The sequence below is a fragment of the Monomorium pharaonis genome, chromosome 2 (genome assembly GCF_013373865.1).
Source record: "Monomorium pharaonis isolate MP-MQ-018 chromosome 2, ASM1337386v2, whole genome shotgun sequence".
NCBI lineage: Eukaryota > Metazoa > Arthropoda > Insecta > Hymenoptera > Formicidae > Monomorium > Monomorium pharaonis.
The window spans coordinates 2,075,961-2,094,429 of NC_050468.1; the positions used below are offsets into that span (position 1 = coordinate 2,075,961).

General features: G+C 36.2%; 1 protein-coding gene and 1 long non-coding RNA gene across 2 annotated transcripts in view; both read right to left on the reverse strand.

Annotated features, from left to right (window-relative positions):
• The window catches only part of LOC105836094, a 152,901-nt gene that overhangs the window by 47,233 nt on the left and 87,199 nt on the right, over positions 1-18,469 (reverse strand). The window lies entirely within an intron of this gene.
• LOC118644507 lies at positions 13,418-13,741 on the reverse strand. Its single transcript, XR_004962283.1, has 2 exons — positions 13,685-13,741; positions 13,418-13,536 (listed from the first exon to the last, which is right to left on the reverse strand). It is a non-coding gene; the product is annotated as an uncharacterized LOC118644507 (long non-coding RNA).

The window sequence follows — 18,469 nt, forward strand, 5'->3', positions numbered from 1 at the left end:
AATGACTCATGTCCGAAGTGACTCATTACAAAATTGTCATGGCTTATTTGATAAAATAATGAAATATTTTATTCGATTTCGAACTTGAATTGTGTGCAAAATACAACCAGTGTTTAGAAAAGCAGTATATAACAGTAAGACTATGGCAATGCATTCTATTGTTAAATAATAAACTATCTTGTAATGTTACAATGTACTTTTTTTTTATATTTTTGCCCTTTTCCATATCCTAACGCGGGCTAATATTTAAAATGGGAATATGATTGAGGACAGTTGATTGGTTCCGCCATATTGTTTCACAGCCAATGAAAACATACACAGGATTGTCGCGTCTCTTAGTAAAGAGTCTCTAGGTGCGCCTAGCCGACCTTTGCTCGAGAAATGCGCTCTCAACATGGTAGGACCACTAACATTAACGAAAAATGAAAATCGATACCTACTAACCTTTCAGGATCATCTTACGAAATTCAGTAAGGCGATACCGATACCGAACCTGGAAGCAAATACAGTGAGAAAAAAATTTGTCACTAAAATTGTCCTGGAATACGGAACGCCAGAATACGTATTGACAGATCAAGGCATTAATTTTATGAGCGATATATTAAAAAATACGTGCAAATTACTGAAAATAAATAAAATTCAAACTACTGCCTACCCAAGAGCAACGGTATTCTTGATCTCATTAAACGTTAGCCGAATATCTACGACATTACATAAATGAAAATCAAACGAATTGGGACGAATGTATCCCGTACATGATGCGCACGTATAATAGGACATCTCACACGGCGACAGGGTAACACACCTCTTAAGTTACTTTATGGACGACAGGCAGAACTGCCGACAGCCCTAACAAAACAGCCTAAACTTACTTACAACTACGACGATGCGCAAAAATTACGGGAAAGGCCAAAACGCAATATGATAAAAGGAAGAAAACGAAATATAAAATCAGCGGGAAAGTATTATATGACGAAACGCGGACGATGTAAAAAACTAGAGGCACAGTGGACAGGACCGTATACCATAATCGAAAAACACTATGATGTAAATTATACTATAAATAGAGGAAGAAAGACAACTTACGTGCATGTGAACCGATTAAAAGCATCTATAAAAGCATAGATTAAAATTTTAACTACGTATAAATGCGGTTACAGACAATCAATTCAGCAAGCGAACGCATCCTGCGAGGTGCATACTTATGTCGATATGGTTGTATTAATTTGTAAAAAAAAATTATTAAATTAAAAAAAAAATTTTTATAGCGCGATATACGACAAGACTTTGAATGATTATATATTACGAGATATATGTTTGTATGTACGTATGCATGTATATAATGTATGTATGCGTACATTAATGTGCGCAATTAATGAAAAACAAATTTTTTTTTTTATTTTCTCATTTTAGCTTATAACACAAGATTGCAATTTTATGAATATGAATAGTGTTCGTCCACAGTGGACACAACAATACCAATGTATCTATGTATGCGTGTACGTATGTAAAAGAAAAAAAATTTATAGGACTACAAATTATGTAACATTATACTGCGCAAAAAATTTTTACGCGAAAAACTATGTGCGAAAACTCAGCCTCCTCGTTTTCTTTCCATTAAGGAGAAGGAATGTTGCGAGCGTGATGCATTCACACAGAGAACGATAAAGGTGTCGAGTGACACCATCCGACCTTTACGTCGGCTATCGCACCGGGCAGGTATCCGGTTGCCACCCAAGTATCACTTGAAATCGCCTGATTTCCGATGGAAAATGCATAGCCAGCAATTGCTGGTTAAGCAAGTGCACTGGCCAAAGACCTGCGAACGCGGGAGAAACCTCTTAGCAACAAGCCTGAAAAACGTATATAAACACCGTGGAAAGAGAACGAGCAGGTTTACTGCATATTCATCAAATGACGAATCTATGTCGCTCAGCGTAATAATTTATTATACCTAATCATTTGTCGTAACAAATAATGATACTTATCAACATGGATTTAACAGTTAATATTTAGGAATTGTAACTACGTTGGAACCAAATATATCTCTTTATTATTACTTTCGGCGTTATCTCTAGGGAACCTGATCCCGAAGAGTCATCGGCAGCGATTCTGTACCATATCCCGAGACAGGGGCACGACATAAGAAACATGACTTATATTCATTTATGAGTCATTCCACGTCAAGCAGGACATTTTTAGACAACATGTTCTTCAAAATTATCATTATTGTTTTTATAAATTCTATGGAACAAATAGATACATAAAATAATTTTTAAATTTTTTAACTTTAATATTTCGGAAGTTACAAGGAGTTGAAGTTTCGCAAAAACGGTCGAAAATCGGAAATACGCTCTCATTTAAACGTTCATATCTTTGGTGTCCGTCAGCCTACAGGCTGTTTCGAGTTTTAAAGTTTTTGAAACGCACTTTAATCCTTCATAAATCGAAATTTGTGAAAAAAATATATTTGTTATAAACAATTATATTATTTAAACGTCATTTTCAAGGTGAGAACACGCTTTAAAAATTTTGAAAAAAATATGAGTATATTCTTTAATAAATTTTCTAAAAAACTATTAAGTTGCAAAATGAACTCCGATGGAAACTATTTTTAAACAGCGATTGATGGTGTTGGCGCGTGACGGCACGTATCGGCGCATGTCGCCGCGTGTTGTCGCGGCTTGGCACAGCGCGATGCTTTACACGCAGTTGAAGAATAATTGCGTACAAAGCATCTTCTCTCTAGCATTACTCTGCTCTTCCAATGTCCAGTGTCATCAATAGATATACATTTTTTTATTATTTCATTATTATTTTAATATCATTTTAAAGCTTGTTCATGCAATATTTATTTTGCTATTTCAAGATTTTAGATTGCTAAATTTGAATAGTCCATCGCAATTATTATGATGGCAACGAAACGAAAATATTATGACTATTGCTTTAACCCGTTTAAATTGGAAAAACACGGAAAATTCTTCGAAAAATTTAAAGCGCGTACTTCCATCAATGATACGAAAGTTGGATATGAAAAACGTATCTATATCCGCCGATTTGAAAATTTGTGATTACTACCGGTTAAGACTTTCAAAAATGCCTGATATCAATGAAACAAGTGTTAGTTCTTCGTTTAGTGAGGATCGACTAAGACAAGTGCAATACATTTATCGGACTATGAGGAGGATTCAATGTCAACGTCAATTGAAAGATCTGTTGATATTGTTACGCGCGCTGCTCGGTATACTCTTTGTCGGCGAGACAATTGTCAGATCAGCGATATCGATCGGCGGCGGCGGTCAGTTGTCTGGAGCTGGGCAACGGGTAAATTTATATAAATAAACAGTTGTAAAGTGACCTCGGGCCTGAAAAGACGTATATCAGAAACGCTTGTAATAAAGTTGCTTTGCACAAAAGTGTGTCTTTTCATTTCCGTGACCGCGCGCGTTACATTTTGGGCGTTCGTCCGGGATCTGTTCAACAGATCCTGCGAAACGCGCGCAAGTTGAAGTATCAGAAAGAACGCGAAGTGAATAGTGAGAAAAGGAAGTAATGGAGACTACGGGCTCTGCCAAGGATGACGGGGAGACGTTCCCTGCAACGCATGCCGGCGAAAAGGAGGACCGAGACTCCGGGGCCTTCTTCGGGAGCAGCTGCGCCGAAATTCTTGCTATTGTTGGAGGAGCTCACGCAGATGCGAGAGGAGCAAGCGCGTCAGCAGCAGGAATTTTCTGAGGCGCTGCGACAGCTCCAGATTCTTCGCGGAACAGAAAATCAGCTGAGTCCTTTAAATAATATTTCTACGGCCGGAAATATGGGAGGCACGTCGCGAATATCCGGCGAGAGCGGGGATGCGTGTGCGAAAACGCGGACGACCGTTGGCCTCAAACTTAAACCCGATACTTTTGACGGAACGGCTCCGTTGCGAGAATTTCTGACTCAATTCTCTCTCATCGCGAATTGTTGAAGTGAGACAGAAAAGGCCGTAGTGTTAGCTTCTTGCTTGCGGAGGAAAGCGCGTTCGTTATTAGATTCTTGTGCCGAAAATGAGGGCTCTCTTTCTTTTGGGGAGCTTAAATCTAAGCTAGATTTAAGCTCTGTTTCAGGGAGAGCGAGAATTTCGCAGAATTATTGTACACAGTTTACGAATCGGAAGCAAAGTTCGGGCGAGGATTTTGTAACGCTGATCGCGGATTAAGAGCGTTTTTCCCAAAAAACGTATTCCGAGTGCACGCTCGAAGTGCGCGATAAAATCGTTTGCTCGCAATTCGTTTAACAGACCCGCGTTAACGAACGGGTTTGTTAAACGAACCCTTCAGGTCGAGGGGATACCATCGCTAAGACTCGCAATTGAGCGGGCGAAAACGCTAAAATTCATCAATCGAAGTTTTCTGAGAAAATAAACGGGAATTTTTGCGCAGAACGTAAAGAGATTTCGGAGCTGAAAAATAAAGAAAAAAAAAAGAAAAATTTTAAGGGCCAAGTAAGGAATGGAAAACGTAAAAATAAGGAGTGTTGGCAATGTGGGGCGACCGGGCATTCCGTGCAGAATGTCCCACGTCGGAAAAGACGGAAAACTGAGTTCTGTCAAGTTGATTGGAGCTGGCTCAGCAGACGAAGTTCGGGCCCCGTTTCGCGCGCGTGGAAAAGCCGTTCTCGTGCGTCGACTCGGAGGCGTCAGCGTGAGCGCGCGCAGACGCTGCTGCGTGAATGGCTTTTTGAATGACAAGCCATGTAATTTTAAAATAGATACAGGCTCAGACGTATCGGTTTTGAGTGCCAGAATGGCAGCTTCTCTTAAACAAGAGCGTATTAAATTTTACGATTTAAAATATCCCATCAGGGAAAAAGTCCCGGTAGTTTCTCAAGTTTTTGCCACAGTTTCTTTGGGCAAATTTTGCATTGTTTTATTTTTTTATATTGTAGAAATTGGCGATGAATGTATACTCGGAGTGGATTTTCTCTCTGAGACAAGAATTTTGGATGGTTTATTCGAAAACGCCCTCGGTTTGACGAGTGGTGGGTGGAAGATGCGCAGGCAAATTTGTTTTCAAATTGAGGACTGTCCTGCTCAGCTCTCCGGCCCTCTTTTGCAAATCCTTGAGGAAAGTTCTCAGGAATTTGAAATTTTTCAGAAACAAATGTTTGCGAATTTTTTGCTTGAATTTTCTCATACCTTCTTTGAAAATATTGTTGCCGGGAATTGTAATATTTTGTCTTATGATATAAAATTGTGTGATTCTCGTCCCATTAAGCAGATACCTCGCCGAATTCCCCTTCATTTGCGGGCAGAAGTAAATAAGATTCTTGAGGATATGAAAACCCAAAAAGTAATAGAGGAATCAAATAGTTCATGGGTTTCTCCAGCAATCTTGGTAAAAAAAAAGGATGAAACGATAAGATTTTGTGTCGATTATCGGAAGTTAAATGCTGTGATCACAAAAGATTCTTATCCCCTGCCAAGAATTGATAATATTCTGGACTGTTTAATGGGGAATTCGTGGTTTTGTACTTGACTTGAAAAGTGGATATTGGCAGGTAAGACCCTAGACCCTAAGGATCGCAAAAAACGGCTTTCTCTATTGGTAATAATTTATGGCATTACGGTTATGCCTTTTGGTCTTTGCAACGCCCCTGCTACGTTTGAACGTTTAATGGAAAAAGTATTAAAATGATTAATTTCGAAAATTTGTTTTGTATATTTAGATGATGTAATTGTTTTTACTAAAGATTTTAAAGAGATTAATAATTTGAAAGAAGTTTTTATTCGTTTGCGGAAGGCTAATTCGAAAGTTTTTACTAATCCTAGTAAATGTGTTTTTATGAAAAAAGAAGTAAAATATCTTGATCACATTATTCCTGCAGAGGGAGTTGCAACAGAAAAGATTTCTTCTGTTAAAAATTGGCCGCTTCTAAAGACACGGAAACAAGTTCGAAGCTTTCTCGGTTTTTGCTCGTACTACAGACAATTTGTTAAAGGTTTTGCGATTTTAGCAAACCTTTGTACAAGTTTACGGAAGAAAATAATAAATTTGTTTAGTCTTTTGAATGCCAAGAGCATTTAATAATTTGAAATATGTTTTAATCTGTCCCCCGATTTTATCTTTTCCTTCCGGAGAGGGGGGTCAATTTATTTTAGATACCGATGCCTCGAATAATGGCATCGGAGTAGTGCTTTCTCACTTTCAGGGGAAAGAGGAGAAGGTCATCGCTTATTACAGCCGTGTGTTCAACAAGGTGGAACGGAATTATTGCGTGACCCGACGTGAACTCCTTGCTGTTGTGGATTCTATAAAATTCTTCCATCATTATCTTTATGGAAGAAAGTTTATAGTGAGAACGGGTCATGTAAGCTTAAGATGGATAATGTCTTTTCAAAATTTGGAGGGACAATTAGCCACATGACTGGAACGTCTACAACAATATGACTTTGACGTCTTTTATCGAAGCGGAAAAGCGCATGGGAATGCTGACGGACTTTCAAGACGTCCGTGTTTGGAAGTGCCTTGTCGGTATTGCGCCAACGTTGAGCTTAATGAGGAGACGTCTAAGGAAGAAGTTTTTGATCAAATGGTTTTCTCTGTAGAAAATCCTACAGGATTGGCGTTCGGCTCAGCTTCAAGATCTAGTTGTCTCGAAAATTATTTGAGCCAAGGAGGCTGGAATTCGACCGAATTGGCAAGAAGTGATTCTTAAGAAAATCTCTTTGAAAATTTATTGGTCGCATTGGGATTTGCTCTCAATTGTCGACGGTGTTCTTCATAAGAAATGGATATTTATGAATTTGCAGAAGAGTGTCCTTTAAGTAATAGTTCCTCAACAGAGAGTGGAAAAAATTCTGAGGGAAGCGCATAACACTCCTTTTGAAGGACATTTTGGTATGAACAAGACTCTCCAGAAAATTTGGAAACATTTTTATTGGGCTACCAGCAAGAAGGATGTGGAGAAATGGTGTGCCACATGTAAAATTTGTGTTGCTAGGAAAGGTCCTATTGGAAAAGAAAAATCTCCTTTGCAAGTTTACAATATGGGCGCTCCTTTTGAAAGGATACAGGAAGATATTCTTAATTCTTTGCCAATTTCTTCTGTGGGGACTGGTATTTCTTTGTTATCGTGGATTGTTTTACAAAATGGCCAGAAGCAATTCCTCTTAAAAATAAAAGAGCCTATCGTCGGAAGATCTTTGGTAGATCAAGTGTTTTCTCGGCACGGAATTTAAGTGGAGTTACATACAGACCAGGGAAGAAATTTCGAATTTCAACTTTTTTTAGAAATGTCGGTGCTGTTTGGGAATAAAGAAGATGCGTACTATCCCTCTTCATCCGCAATCGGACGGACAAATTGAGCGTCAATTGCACCATTTTAGATTATCTCGCGAAATTTGTTTACGCGAATCAAAAAGATTGGGATCGATGGATTGCTTTATTTTTATTAGCTTTTCGTTCTTCGAAGCAAGAAGCTACTGGAGCGACTCTAGCAGAAATATACCTCGGACAAGACCTTTATCTACCTTTGGATCTCTTAAGAGGTCAACCTCTTGCTAAGCTTAAGGAGAAAGATGAAGAAGGCGATTTTGTTTCTAGACTCAAGGATAGGCTTGATTTGATTCATCGTTTTGCACGACAACGTTTTCGAATCTGTTCTAAAAACGCAAAATCTTGGTATGATCGTCGGACTAGGCAAGTGCACTTTGAGCCAGGGCAGAAGGTCTGGTTTTACAATCCTCGTCGTGTTGCAGGAAGAGCTCCTAAACTGCAAAGTTCTTGGGAGGGACCATGGAAAGTTAAAAAGAAACTAGGAGATGTTTTATATTGCTTTGAGAAGTTCCCTTGTTCTAAAAATAAAGTTGTTCATGAAGATCGTTTAGCTCCTTTTCAGGAAAGAAATTAGTTTGATTAATTTAGAACTCTTCTTTTTGGGGGGCCAATACAAGCCTGTCCGATTAAAAGGAGGAAAAAAATGTTTTGTTTTCAAAACTGTTTGTTGGTTTTTCTGCGTTTGTTTTATGTTTTGTTACAGTTACGAAAAGGAATGCTGGTCTGAGAAGGAAAAAGAAATTTGGAACTACTTCCGAAGGAACTGCCTCTCTTACGGTTTTTGACCGTGGTTTTTCCGTGGGACTTTGGGCAAATGTCGAGGCAGGAGATAGAGAGCTAAAAAGCGTAGAGTCCACGGAAATTATTTCTTCCTTTGATCCCGAAGAAAGAAGAAAGAAGCGCTCAAGACCCGGCGCAAGGAAGCAAGAAGTGTTCAAGGCTCAAGATAGAAGGAGAGCATGGGCAGCGGAGTACTGAGATCGTGCAACTGGGAAGTCTCCGCAAAGTAACCTGGCCAGGCTCTACGGGGAAGGACGCACGAAGAGGTCCAGTAAAGAGGAGGCATGCTAGGGTAGACATGGCCCGGTAAACCGTTGTGGCAGCACGAAGATAACAGGAAATCGTCCTGAAACCCTGGGAAGCCAATTCTGAAAGGCGCGTTGAAGTGCTTTCCGGATTGTCGGGACGACAATCTTGAAGAGGGAGGTCAGTGTTACGCACGCTGCCCGGTATATTCTTCGTCCGCGAGTCAGTTGTCAGATCGGCGATATCAATCGGTGGTAGCGGTCAGCTGCTTGGAGCCGGGCAACGAGATAAATTTATATAAATAAACAGTTGTGAAGTGACTTCGGGCCTGAGAAGTGTATCGGAAACGCTTGTAATAAAGTTGCTTTGCACGAAAGAGTGTCTTTTCATTTCTGTGGCCGCGCGCGTTACATTATGATATTTCTAAATTAAGCGACAGTTTATCTGCATTTGGAGAATCATCGATCAATAAAAAAAGATTATAAAAAAAAGTATCCTCGAGAAAAATTACAGTGTTCAACAAACACTGGCTTCAAAGGTATTTCATATTGGAGAAGAAGTTAGATGTTGGAAAACAAAACAACAAAATGTGAAATCATCCAAAACTGAAGGAACAGTTTTGTATTACAAACAATCGAAATAAGAAAATTCAAATTTTAACAATATCTAAAAGTTGGTCGTTCAGCAAAATCAGTAAAAATTTTAATGTCTTCAATCGCATGATCTCCGTAGCCAAAAAACGACAGAAGAATATGGAATTTTATCCACTCCTAATGCGAAGACTAGTAAGAAGTTAGACCAAGCTACAGAAAATTATGTTGTGGATTTCTATACAGCTGACTTTATGAGTCGTGTAATGGCGGGTAAAAAAATTATATTGCGGTTAAAGAAAACGGATAGAAAATATATAAACAGAAACGATTATTACTGAGTAATTTGAAAGAAACGTACTGCATCTTCAAAGAAAAGTATCCCGATTTAAAGATTGGCTTTTCAAAGTTTTGTGAATTAAGACCAAAACACTACTTCCTGCAGCTAGTGGGACCCATTCAGTTTGTGTTTGTGCAATTCACGAGAATGTGAAATTGTTACTAGACGGTGCAAGGACAGCACAACTGACAGCCAACACATTACAGCCGATGAATAATAAAGATTGTTTGTCACAAATGCTGTGCAATCCATCATCAATCAATTGTGATTTGAAACAATGTAAATATTGTCCAGGTACAGAAAATTTAGTGAATCAACTGTTAGAGTTATTCGAAGAACAATCAATTGATATCGTGATATACAAACAGTGGATATTGGTAGATAGAACAAACCTAGAAACAATTCAAGCATCTGTGGAAAAATTTTTGGAAAAACTTCAAGCACAACTGGAATCGCTGGTCACGCATGCATTTATTGCTCAACAACAGTCTGCTTATTTTACAGAACAAAAAGAGTAATTGAAACAAGGAAAATGCTTAGTAGTATGTGATTTTTCAGAAAATTACGCATTCGTGATTCAAGATGCGATTCAAGGTGTACATTGGAACAATGATCAAGTGACATCCTTTTGTTGTCTACTACAATGAAAATGAAATAATTAAGCATAAAAATTATGTTGCAATTTCAGAGTGCCTAAAACATGATGCTATTGTCGTCCATTTTTTCCAAAGAAATTTTGAAAACTTTCTGAAGCGAAAAATACGAAAATTAAGTAAAATCATGTACTTCTCAGATAGAGCCAGTGCACAATACAAAAACAAAAAAAATTTTCTTAACATATGCCTTCACGAAAAACACTTTAATGTCAGTGCAGAATGGAACTTCTTCGCGACTTCGCATGGAAAGGGGCCTTGTGATGGCATTGGGGGAACCATCAGAAGATTAGCTATGAAAAGCAGTCTAGAACCATCGCAAGAACCAATAAATACGCCATAAATTTCTTTTTCATGGACTCAAAATAATAAAAACATTAAAAATATTAGCTTAGAATTTTTTACTCACAACGATTATAAAAAGAAAGCTACTACATTACAAGCTCGATTTGAGAAAGCAAAGTTAGTATGCGGTACTCAAATATTTCATCATATTCAGCCAATTTCAAAAAAAGAATTAATCGCTAAAAGATATTCAAAGGCAAAAGAATCAGTAAAGGCATTTGTTTCCAAATAAATTACTATAAATTTTTCACATACACATGTTACATTTTTAACTTCACATTTTAGTTCTAGTAGTTCTAAGATTAGTATTTAGTATTTAGTATAAAATTGAAGAAATTATATTACATATATTTAAATCAATTGATTTACATTTGCATACCCACTACTTATTTGTTATACGTTTGCTATATCGTGTTGCGGCAGCGTACGTTGCCGTTACTTATGAATTAATCACTGTTTAAAAATAGTTTTCATCGGAGTTCCATTTTGCAACTTAATAGTTTTTTAGAGAATTGATCAAAGAATATGCTCATATTTTTTTCAAAATTTTTGAAGCGTATTCTCACCTTAAAAATGACATTTAAATAATATAATTGTTTATAATAAATAAAATTTTTTTTCACAAATTTTGATTTATGAAGGATTAAAGTGCGTTTCAAGAGCTTTAAAATGAGCACTCCATCAGCCTGTAGGATAACGGACACCGAAGATCTGAACGTTTAAATTAAAGAGCTTATTTCCGATTTTCGACCGTTTTTGTGAAACTTCAACTCCTTGTAACTTCGGAAATATTAAAGTTAAAAAATTAAAAAAATTATTTTATGTATTTATTTGTTCCATAGAATTTATGAAAACAATAATGACAATTTTGAAGAACATGTTGTCTAAAGTGTCCCGACGTGGAATGACTCTTATTGCTGAGATTATCAAAATTTGTCATTCAGACATTATGTATAAACATAGATATTTTCCTTTTTTAGCGCCTTTGTCAATATAATCTGTTGAAAAATTTAATGATCTACAAGATTTAAAAGCTTTTTGTAGCGAAAAAACGCAAAATTTCTTTTTTCAGCTTCCAAAATTGTCTTTTAAAAATAAAAGAAAAAAGTGAAAGTATTTTTCTGAATTTAATGATACTGCATTTCACCGCTGTGGCTTGAAAGAAGCAGAAAAAATAAAAACTAAATTTAAAAAAAAAACACAATTGGAGCAATTTTGCTGACATTCCTTCTTTAAAAAAAATTGTTCAATCTATTTTGTTTTTTAATAAGTTTATGTTACGTGTTATGTTAATCATAGTTTGAAAATAATTATTGCAAAAATGTAGAATTAAATGAGCTATCAAAAAATATTGCGTTTGTTTCTCCTTGTTTAATTGTGTATGAATAGCAATAGATTGAAATATATATTAGCATTTGGAGGAAAGAAAATGGCGCGGATAAGAGTGTAAATTGAAAGGCTCCGGAGTAAAAGGTGGTGATAGAATAAAGGAGGTTAGAGGAAAAGGAGCAAGGTGAAAAATTGGGAAGAGGAAGTTGAAGAGAAACCGGGTGATTGGAGGCAAGTAAAGAGACGATAGAGAGGGGAAGTTGTGAGAGGAAAAGTATTGGAGAGTTTCGGAGGCGAGAGAGAAAAGCATGGAGGCCGGAGGATAGTGGAGAGAAAGAAAAGGACAGGGAGAGGGCCCAGGAGAAAAAAGGAGAAGTCCTTAAAAGGGAGATGGTGACAGAAGGGAGGTAGATGGCAGATACGGTGCGGCGGCGCGGTAATGGAGTTAGTAGAGAGGAGGGAATGCGCCATCTAGAGAAAGATAGAGAGCGGCAGCAGAGGATTGGTGGATCTCTTGGCAAAATATAGAAGGACGGACAAGGTTGGCAGGAATGATATGGCAAGACGGTAGCGAATTTGGGAACGAATCCCGTAACACGTAGTCCATCGAAGAAAAGTGACATCAGGCATAGAGGCAGTCTAGAAGTGAGAGAGGAGTGGAGAAGAGCAAGAGCGGCAAAAGAAAGAAGGAAGGTTTCAGAGTGGATTTATAGGAGGAGAGAGAGCGTGCTGAACACAAAGAAGGAGGAAGAAGTGGATAAGAGAGGGAAGGAAGTGCGGACAGGGAGAGAAGTCCATCGAGAAAGAAGAAGCACGATGAGGCAGAGAGAAGGCGAAGGTGACAGAGGGGCCGGAGAGGAAAGAGTGGAGAGGAGAGCCAGAAGAAGAAAGGACAGAGAATGCACGGTTGAAGGGGGTGGAGGGACGGAGGTGGAGGGCGTTCGAGAAGAGATGGTAGAAAGCTTAGATGTAAGGGTTGCTAATGGCCAGGCAGATTCGGGAGTTGAGTTTAAAGTTTGTAAACGGTTCGGGAACGCTCCGTAACAAAAGCGCCTTGTTACTCCCAAGGGAAAACAATAAAGGTATTATATATGTATATATTTGCATTTTCTGAAAAATAAAAAATTTTGACAACCCTCCTTTTTCCCATGGACTCTTCAAATAGAGAATGCGAGATATCGCAAATGTGAACAAATGGGTACAAATTCAAAAGGGGGAAAGGGGAATTCCGTCATATTTGAAAAAAGACGGAGTAAAAGTAAATGGAGAAGAGTAATGAGGTTTCTACTGGGGATTGAGATAAAAGATAAGAGATATTGAGAGAAGAAAACAGGAAATGAGATGTGTGGTAACCCAAATAGCACTGGATGTTCCAAGGACGTCCATGTTAAGTCCAATTCAGGTCCACATGTCCATGGACATAAAATGGACATTCATAGGATATCCATTATTGGAATTAAAACGGATGTTCTATTCAGAACGTCCTATGCTCAATATCTGATTTATGTCCGCACTTGGATCTTACTTTTATATAATTTATCTTTATTATTTTTATTATGTAATCTAAAAAAAATATTGTAAATTAAATATATATATATATATTATTTACAATATTTCTAATTAACATTAATTTATAAATAATAATAAATTATATTATTTTTAATTTTTAAAAGGTTTATTTTAATTGTTCTACTTTTAGATAGAATATGAAATATGTAATATGAAATAATATGTATTATTTTTTTATTTATTATTAACATTATTAATTATTGGTATTTTTTTAAATGTTTGTTATAATATATTATTGTTTCTTTTTCATTTTCGTTTTTTTCTTTTTTTTCTTTTTTTTCGGTTTTTTTTCGTTTCTTTTTCCGACCAAAAGAGAGATACAGCAATTGGTCTGAGTCAAGCGCTGTCTCTGATCTTTACACCGAGCACTTGGTACGCGTATCAAATAGTAAATAACTAGTGAATTGGCTGATCAGCTTAAATTCATTACTTGATACGCGTACCAAGTGCTCGGTGTAAATTAGGGCTCTGTCTAACCAGTAGCATAATAGGTGCTAGACAGAGAAAGAAATTGACCCGGACCATGTCTCCTCTTTGTTTTTCTGCCGGACACTTTTCAAGAGCTTTTTGCAGGAAATGCGCAGTCCATGCTTTATGTCGATGATTTTTACAAAATTTGGATTAACCCACTATTGCAGCAAGCTCTTTAATTGAAAAAGGCCCAAAAGAAATAATCAAACCATAATAGGTCCAAAATTTGGTTTATTTCGGACTTTCTATGAATGTCCGAAATTGTGACAAACTTATATCCCATGGATGTCCATTAAAGGACTTTCTATGAACGTACAAAGTTGTGCCAAACGTATATCCTATGGACGTCCATCGAATGTCCGACAGACCTTATTTGGACTCTTAATGGATGTCCAAATGTCCAGAAGCGGATATCCATTGGACATACAATGGATGTCCTTGTGCTATCTGGGAAGGGTATTGAATCATAGGAGCATGTATGAGAGGCAGAGTTGCAAAATAATTTAATTATTGATTTATAATTGAACAATTAAATTAAAATTTTTTAATTAAATTTCATTTAATTAAGAATTAAAATTTAAATTTTAATGATAACAATTGAGATTTAAAATTTAATTTTTATTCACAATAAAATTTAATTGAAAATTAAAATTAAATTTAATTAAAAATTAAAATTAAATTTAATTGCAACAAAATTTAATTGAGAATTGAAATTAAAATTTTAATTACAACAAAATTTAATTGAGAATTAAAATTTAATTTTTAATTACAAAAAAATTTAATTAAGAAATACAATTTAATTCTTAATTAAAAATTGAAATATAATTTTCAATTGAAACAAAATGTTCGAGACTAAAACAGTTTCATTAGAATTTCAGCATTTTTTTTGCTCTGTTTTATCCGTAAGTGGTGAAAGCTGCTGAGAGCCATCGCGCTCGTTGTAGTTCGTTCATTCGATGCACCTAGTCGCACGGCGCTGTCACTAGCTCATCACGCGCGCGTCTTTCGTTTTCTCGCATCGCGGTAACTATGCAAAACATGCCCAAAAAAGGGCATGTCAAATCATGCCCAAATAAGACTCGAAATCAGTTCCCTTGCCGCCTCTTTTTTTCCTTCGCGATCGCGATTGTGCTAAGACGAAAAAACATAATCAGTCTCTCGCAGCGCAGCATCGACATTAGATCGTCCCGCAGATCTCTCTCGTCATCCGCCGATCTTAGCTGCGGGGATTCATTTCTGTTCCTTCCCTTAGCTCTCGCGCCGTGATAGTGCGATTAAATTATTTTCCTGTCAATCAACGTTGATTAATTCGTAATCCCTCCTTCGGCAGCTACTGTCAAGTAATTCTTAAGTTTCGTATCCGCGTGAATGTGTGAGTGTATTACATCCATGCGTGGGTGTCCGTATCTTTCCCGCAAATGTCCTCTGCCTCGTGCACAAGATCTCCGTCGGATCGCGCGCAAGATTTCCAGGTTCGCGAGAGCTTCGATCTAGAGGCTCTTCAAGATCTCCGCGTCGACTACAGGCAGCTTAATAACAGGACATTTCAAGATCTCCGTAAAAGTGTAAAGAGATACGGATCGCTCCTCGCCTTGAACGTTCGTGTTAAATAAATAATTAAAGTGTGAGTGACACCATCGCCTCCTTTTTCTTCCTATCAGCCCCCGTGAACCTACCGCATTCCTCACCACTCACTTCGCGTCTCAAACGGGACGGATCCCGGCATTCTCCGTGCGATCGCGTTTACCCTATGCACGCGCATTCATAAAATTTAATAGAAAATTGCAGTTTAATTCTTAATTTTATTTAGTTGAGGATTGAAACTTAATTTTCAATTAAATTTTATTCAATTAAGAATTAAAATTTAATTTTTAATTACAACAAAATTTGATTGAGAATTGAAATTTAATTTTTAATTAAATAAATATAATTGAGAATTAAAACTTAATTTTCAATTACAAAAATTTAATTTAAAATTAAAATTTAATAGTCAATTTATTTATTTCAATTAAATTAAATTAAAATTTAATTTAATTGAAATAAATAAATTGACTATTAAATTGTAATTCTTAATTAAATAAAATTCAGTTGATTATTCAATTCTAAGGGTACAATTCCGAAAAGCGCAAACATCCGATCCCGCTGAAATTTTAACCAAAGCTTATCCTTGATTAGAGAAGAAAGTTCCTGAAAGGATTTTTGGAGACAAAGCCTCGTTTGCCCCCCAGCTCTCTTCAAAGTTTTTACAGTTTTTACTAAATATCTTCGAAAATCCTAATTTTAGAGAAAAAAGTTTGAAACAAATAATAAAGCTCATAAAAAGCTCTACAAAAAAGGTTATATACATTTTTTACGTAAACCTATTATTTTGGCTGTTCTGACCCAAAATAACTCGGCAGTGGTCAAATTGACCCCCTCAAACATTTTTTTAAATTTCTGTTTTACTAAATATGCGAACATTTTTTAATTTAAAGGTTATATAGGGTAAAGGTGCCGATTATGTGATAGTATTCCTAATATGAGATAGCGTCGATTAACGAAACGGTGCACTTGAAATGAGTGGCGCTTGCGTCGCTTACTTCCTCGGATGAACAGGTCCAATCACTTTGCACCGGCCAGCAATAGCGAACAGGCGAGGACAGGCTGATTTGTTGCAAAAGCAAAAACACATATTTCTCGCGCAATAGATTCAGGGTACGTTAAATGTTATAAAATTTGTTTTGAATATCGTAAAATATTAATAAATTCGTCGCTAGTATAGTATATTTTATGATGTTAATGCACATTATAGTGTTTTATAGTAAAACAAAATGTTTTTTTAAATCTCGGTCAAATGGTAAGCTCCTAATAAGAGATACCGAAGGTCTCGTAATATGAAATATCTCATATTAGGAACCTTTCTTTTGTAACGTAGATACAGTGAAACCTTTCATAGTTCCAATGGGCAGGTATAAGTACCTTCCTTTATATTTTTTGACATTTTTATGCAAGAGTTTATAAATACCTAAGTCTAATAAATATTATAATTAAAGCTATATTTTTTCATTTTGAGAAGACATCTATAACACTGTAAAATTAAGACCGGTAATAATAAAAACATTTATTTTTATCTATATATCTTTTATTTTTGATGTTAATAAAAATAAAACTAAGTTTACCTAATATGAGACAGTATCTCATATTAGGATCAGCCAGTATCTCTTATTAGGAGACCTTTTGGTTTTGATACAAAAACTGACTTATTTCAAACAAACCTATGTACATTAAAATTCGAACGAGATATAACTTATTGAATAGGATTTCTAAAACTACATGAAATGACGATTAAAAACAGTATATATATTTTCTCCTAATTGCATATATTTTGGAAATAATTAAGAAAATGGAAGTGGTATCCCATAATCCTATCTTTATCCTATATTTATTTAACGTAAACAAAAGTTTAATTGCAAATTTGAAAAAAAAGTAATTTTTTTACAGTTTAACATAAAACAAAAATATTTTTATAATTTAAAATAAAACAAACATTATTATAGTTTAACATATAACACAAAATGTAATATTTTACAATTATTTAATTTTTTAATAGTTCTTTACTTATTAACTTATTAATTACCTAGATAACACTATTTTATATCTATCAATAATTGATTGAAAGGATCTCGCTTTAAAAGTTATACTCGACGTCGCCACATAAATTTGCACAGCGTGGAAAGTCGCAAACCTATGTGGTACTGTACAAGCGTGGATGTCGTTTACGTTTCATAAATACGATACATGATATCAATGTTTCACGTAAAGTAAACGACGTCCACGCTTATACAGTACCACATAAGTTTGCGACTTTCGGCGCTGTTCGTTTCCAATGTTTTGCCATTAACTAAATAGCGACATAAAATTGGTGGGTTAGAGTTAGGAAAAAATACGTGTGGGTGCAAGGGGAGGAGCGGAGCCCCTCCACCGCCCACGCGTTCTCTGCACAACCCTTTGCGAATTTCCACACGAAATGAGATATATTTCTCGCGAAACGAGATTATAGAAATATTTTTGTTTTATGTTAAACTGTAAAAAAGTTACTTTTTTTCAAATTTGCAATTAAACTTTTGTTTACGTTAAATAAATATACAGGGTGTCCCAAATCTGGTGTGCAATACTTCATGGAAAGATAGACGGGATCGAGATGAACATAAAAATCCAATATAGTCTTGGTTAGGTCTATCAATAATCAAGATATAAATTTTTTAATTTATGCGAATGAGAGCGCGCCTTGCGCGCCGAAGGAAGGGCTCGAGCCGCTCGAGCCATAGCACGGCCTACTGTCTCAAGCATTGGCTGCCGGCGGCGGCGGGGGGAAGAAGGAGAAGCGTGGCGTCGTCGCCGTTCCCACGTCTCGCCGCACCGCGCCTAAGCTCGCGTCGATGGCTGCTACGCATACTCGCGATTACATGACAAGATTATAAATTATTAATAAAAATATGACAAATTTAAATCGTAATAAACTTCTGTAAATAAGAAAGTCAAAAGAGAGAAAGCGATGGAAACGTATGAATCCTACAAATAATATAATATTTGCCGCATCAAATTTATCCTGAAGTCCTTAGATCAAACGTGAATATTTTTCTATCGTGTTATTTTACAAAGAGTGTATATTAGGGATAGTATTTCGTGCATTTTGTAATTTTCTAATAAGATGGTTACGAAAGGAGAATGTATAAAGAATCAATCGTGATAAATCTTCGTTAATTGAATATTCCATAAAAAACGATAAGAGAATTTGATGCGGCAAATATTATATTATTTGCAGGATTCATACGTTTCCATCGCTTTCTC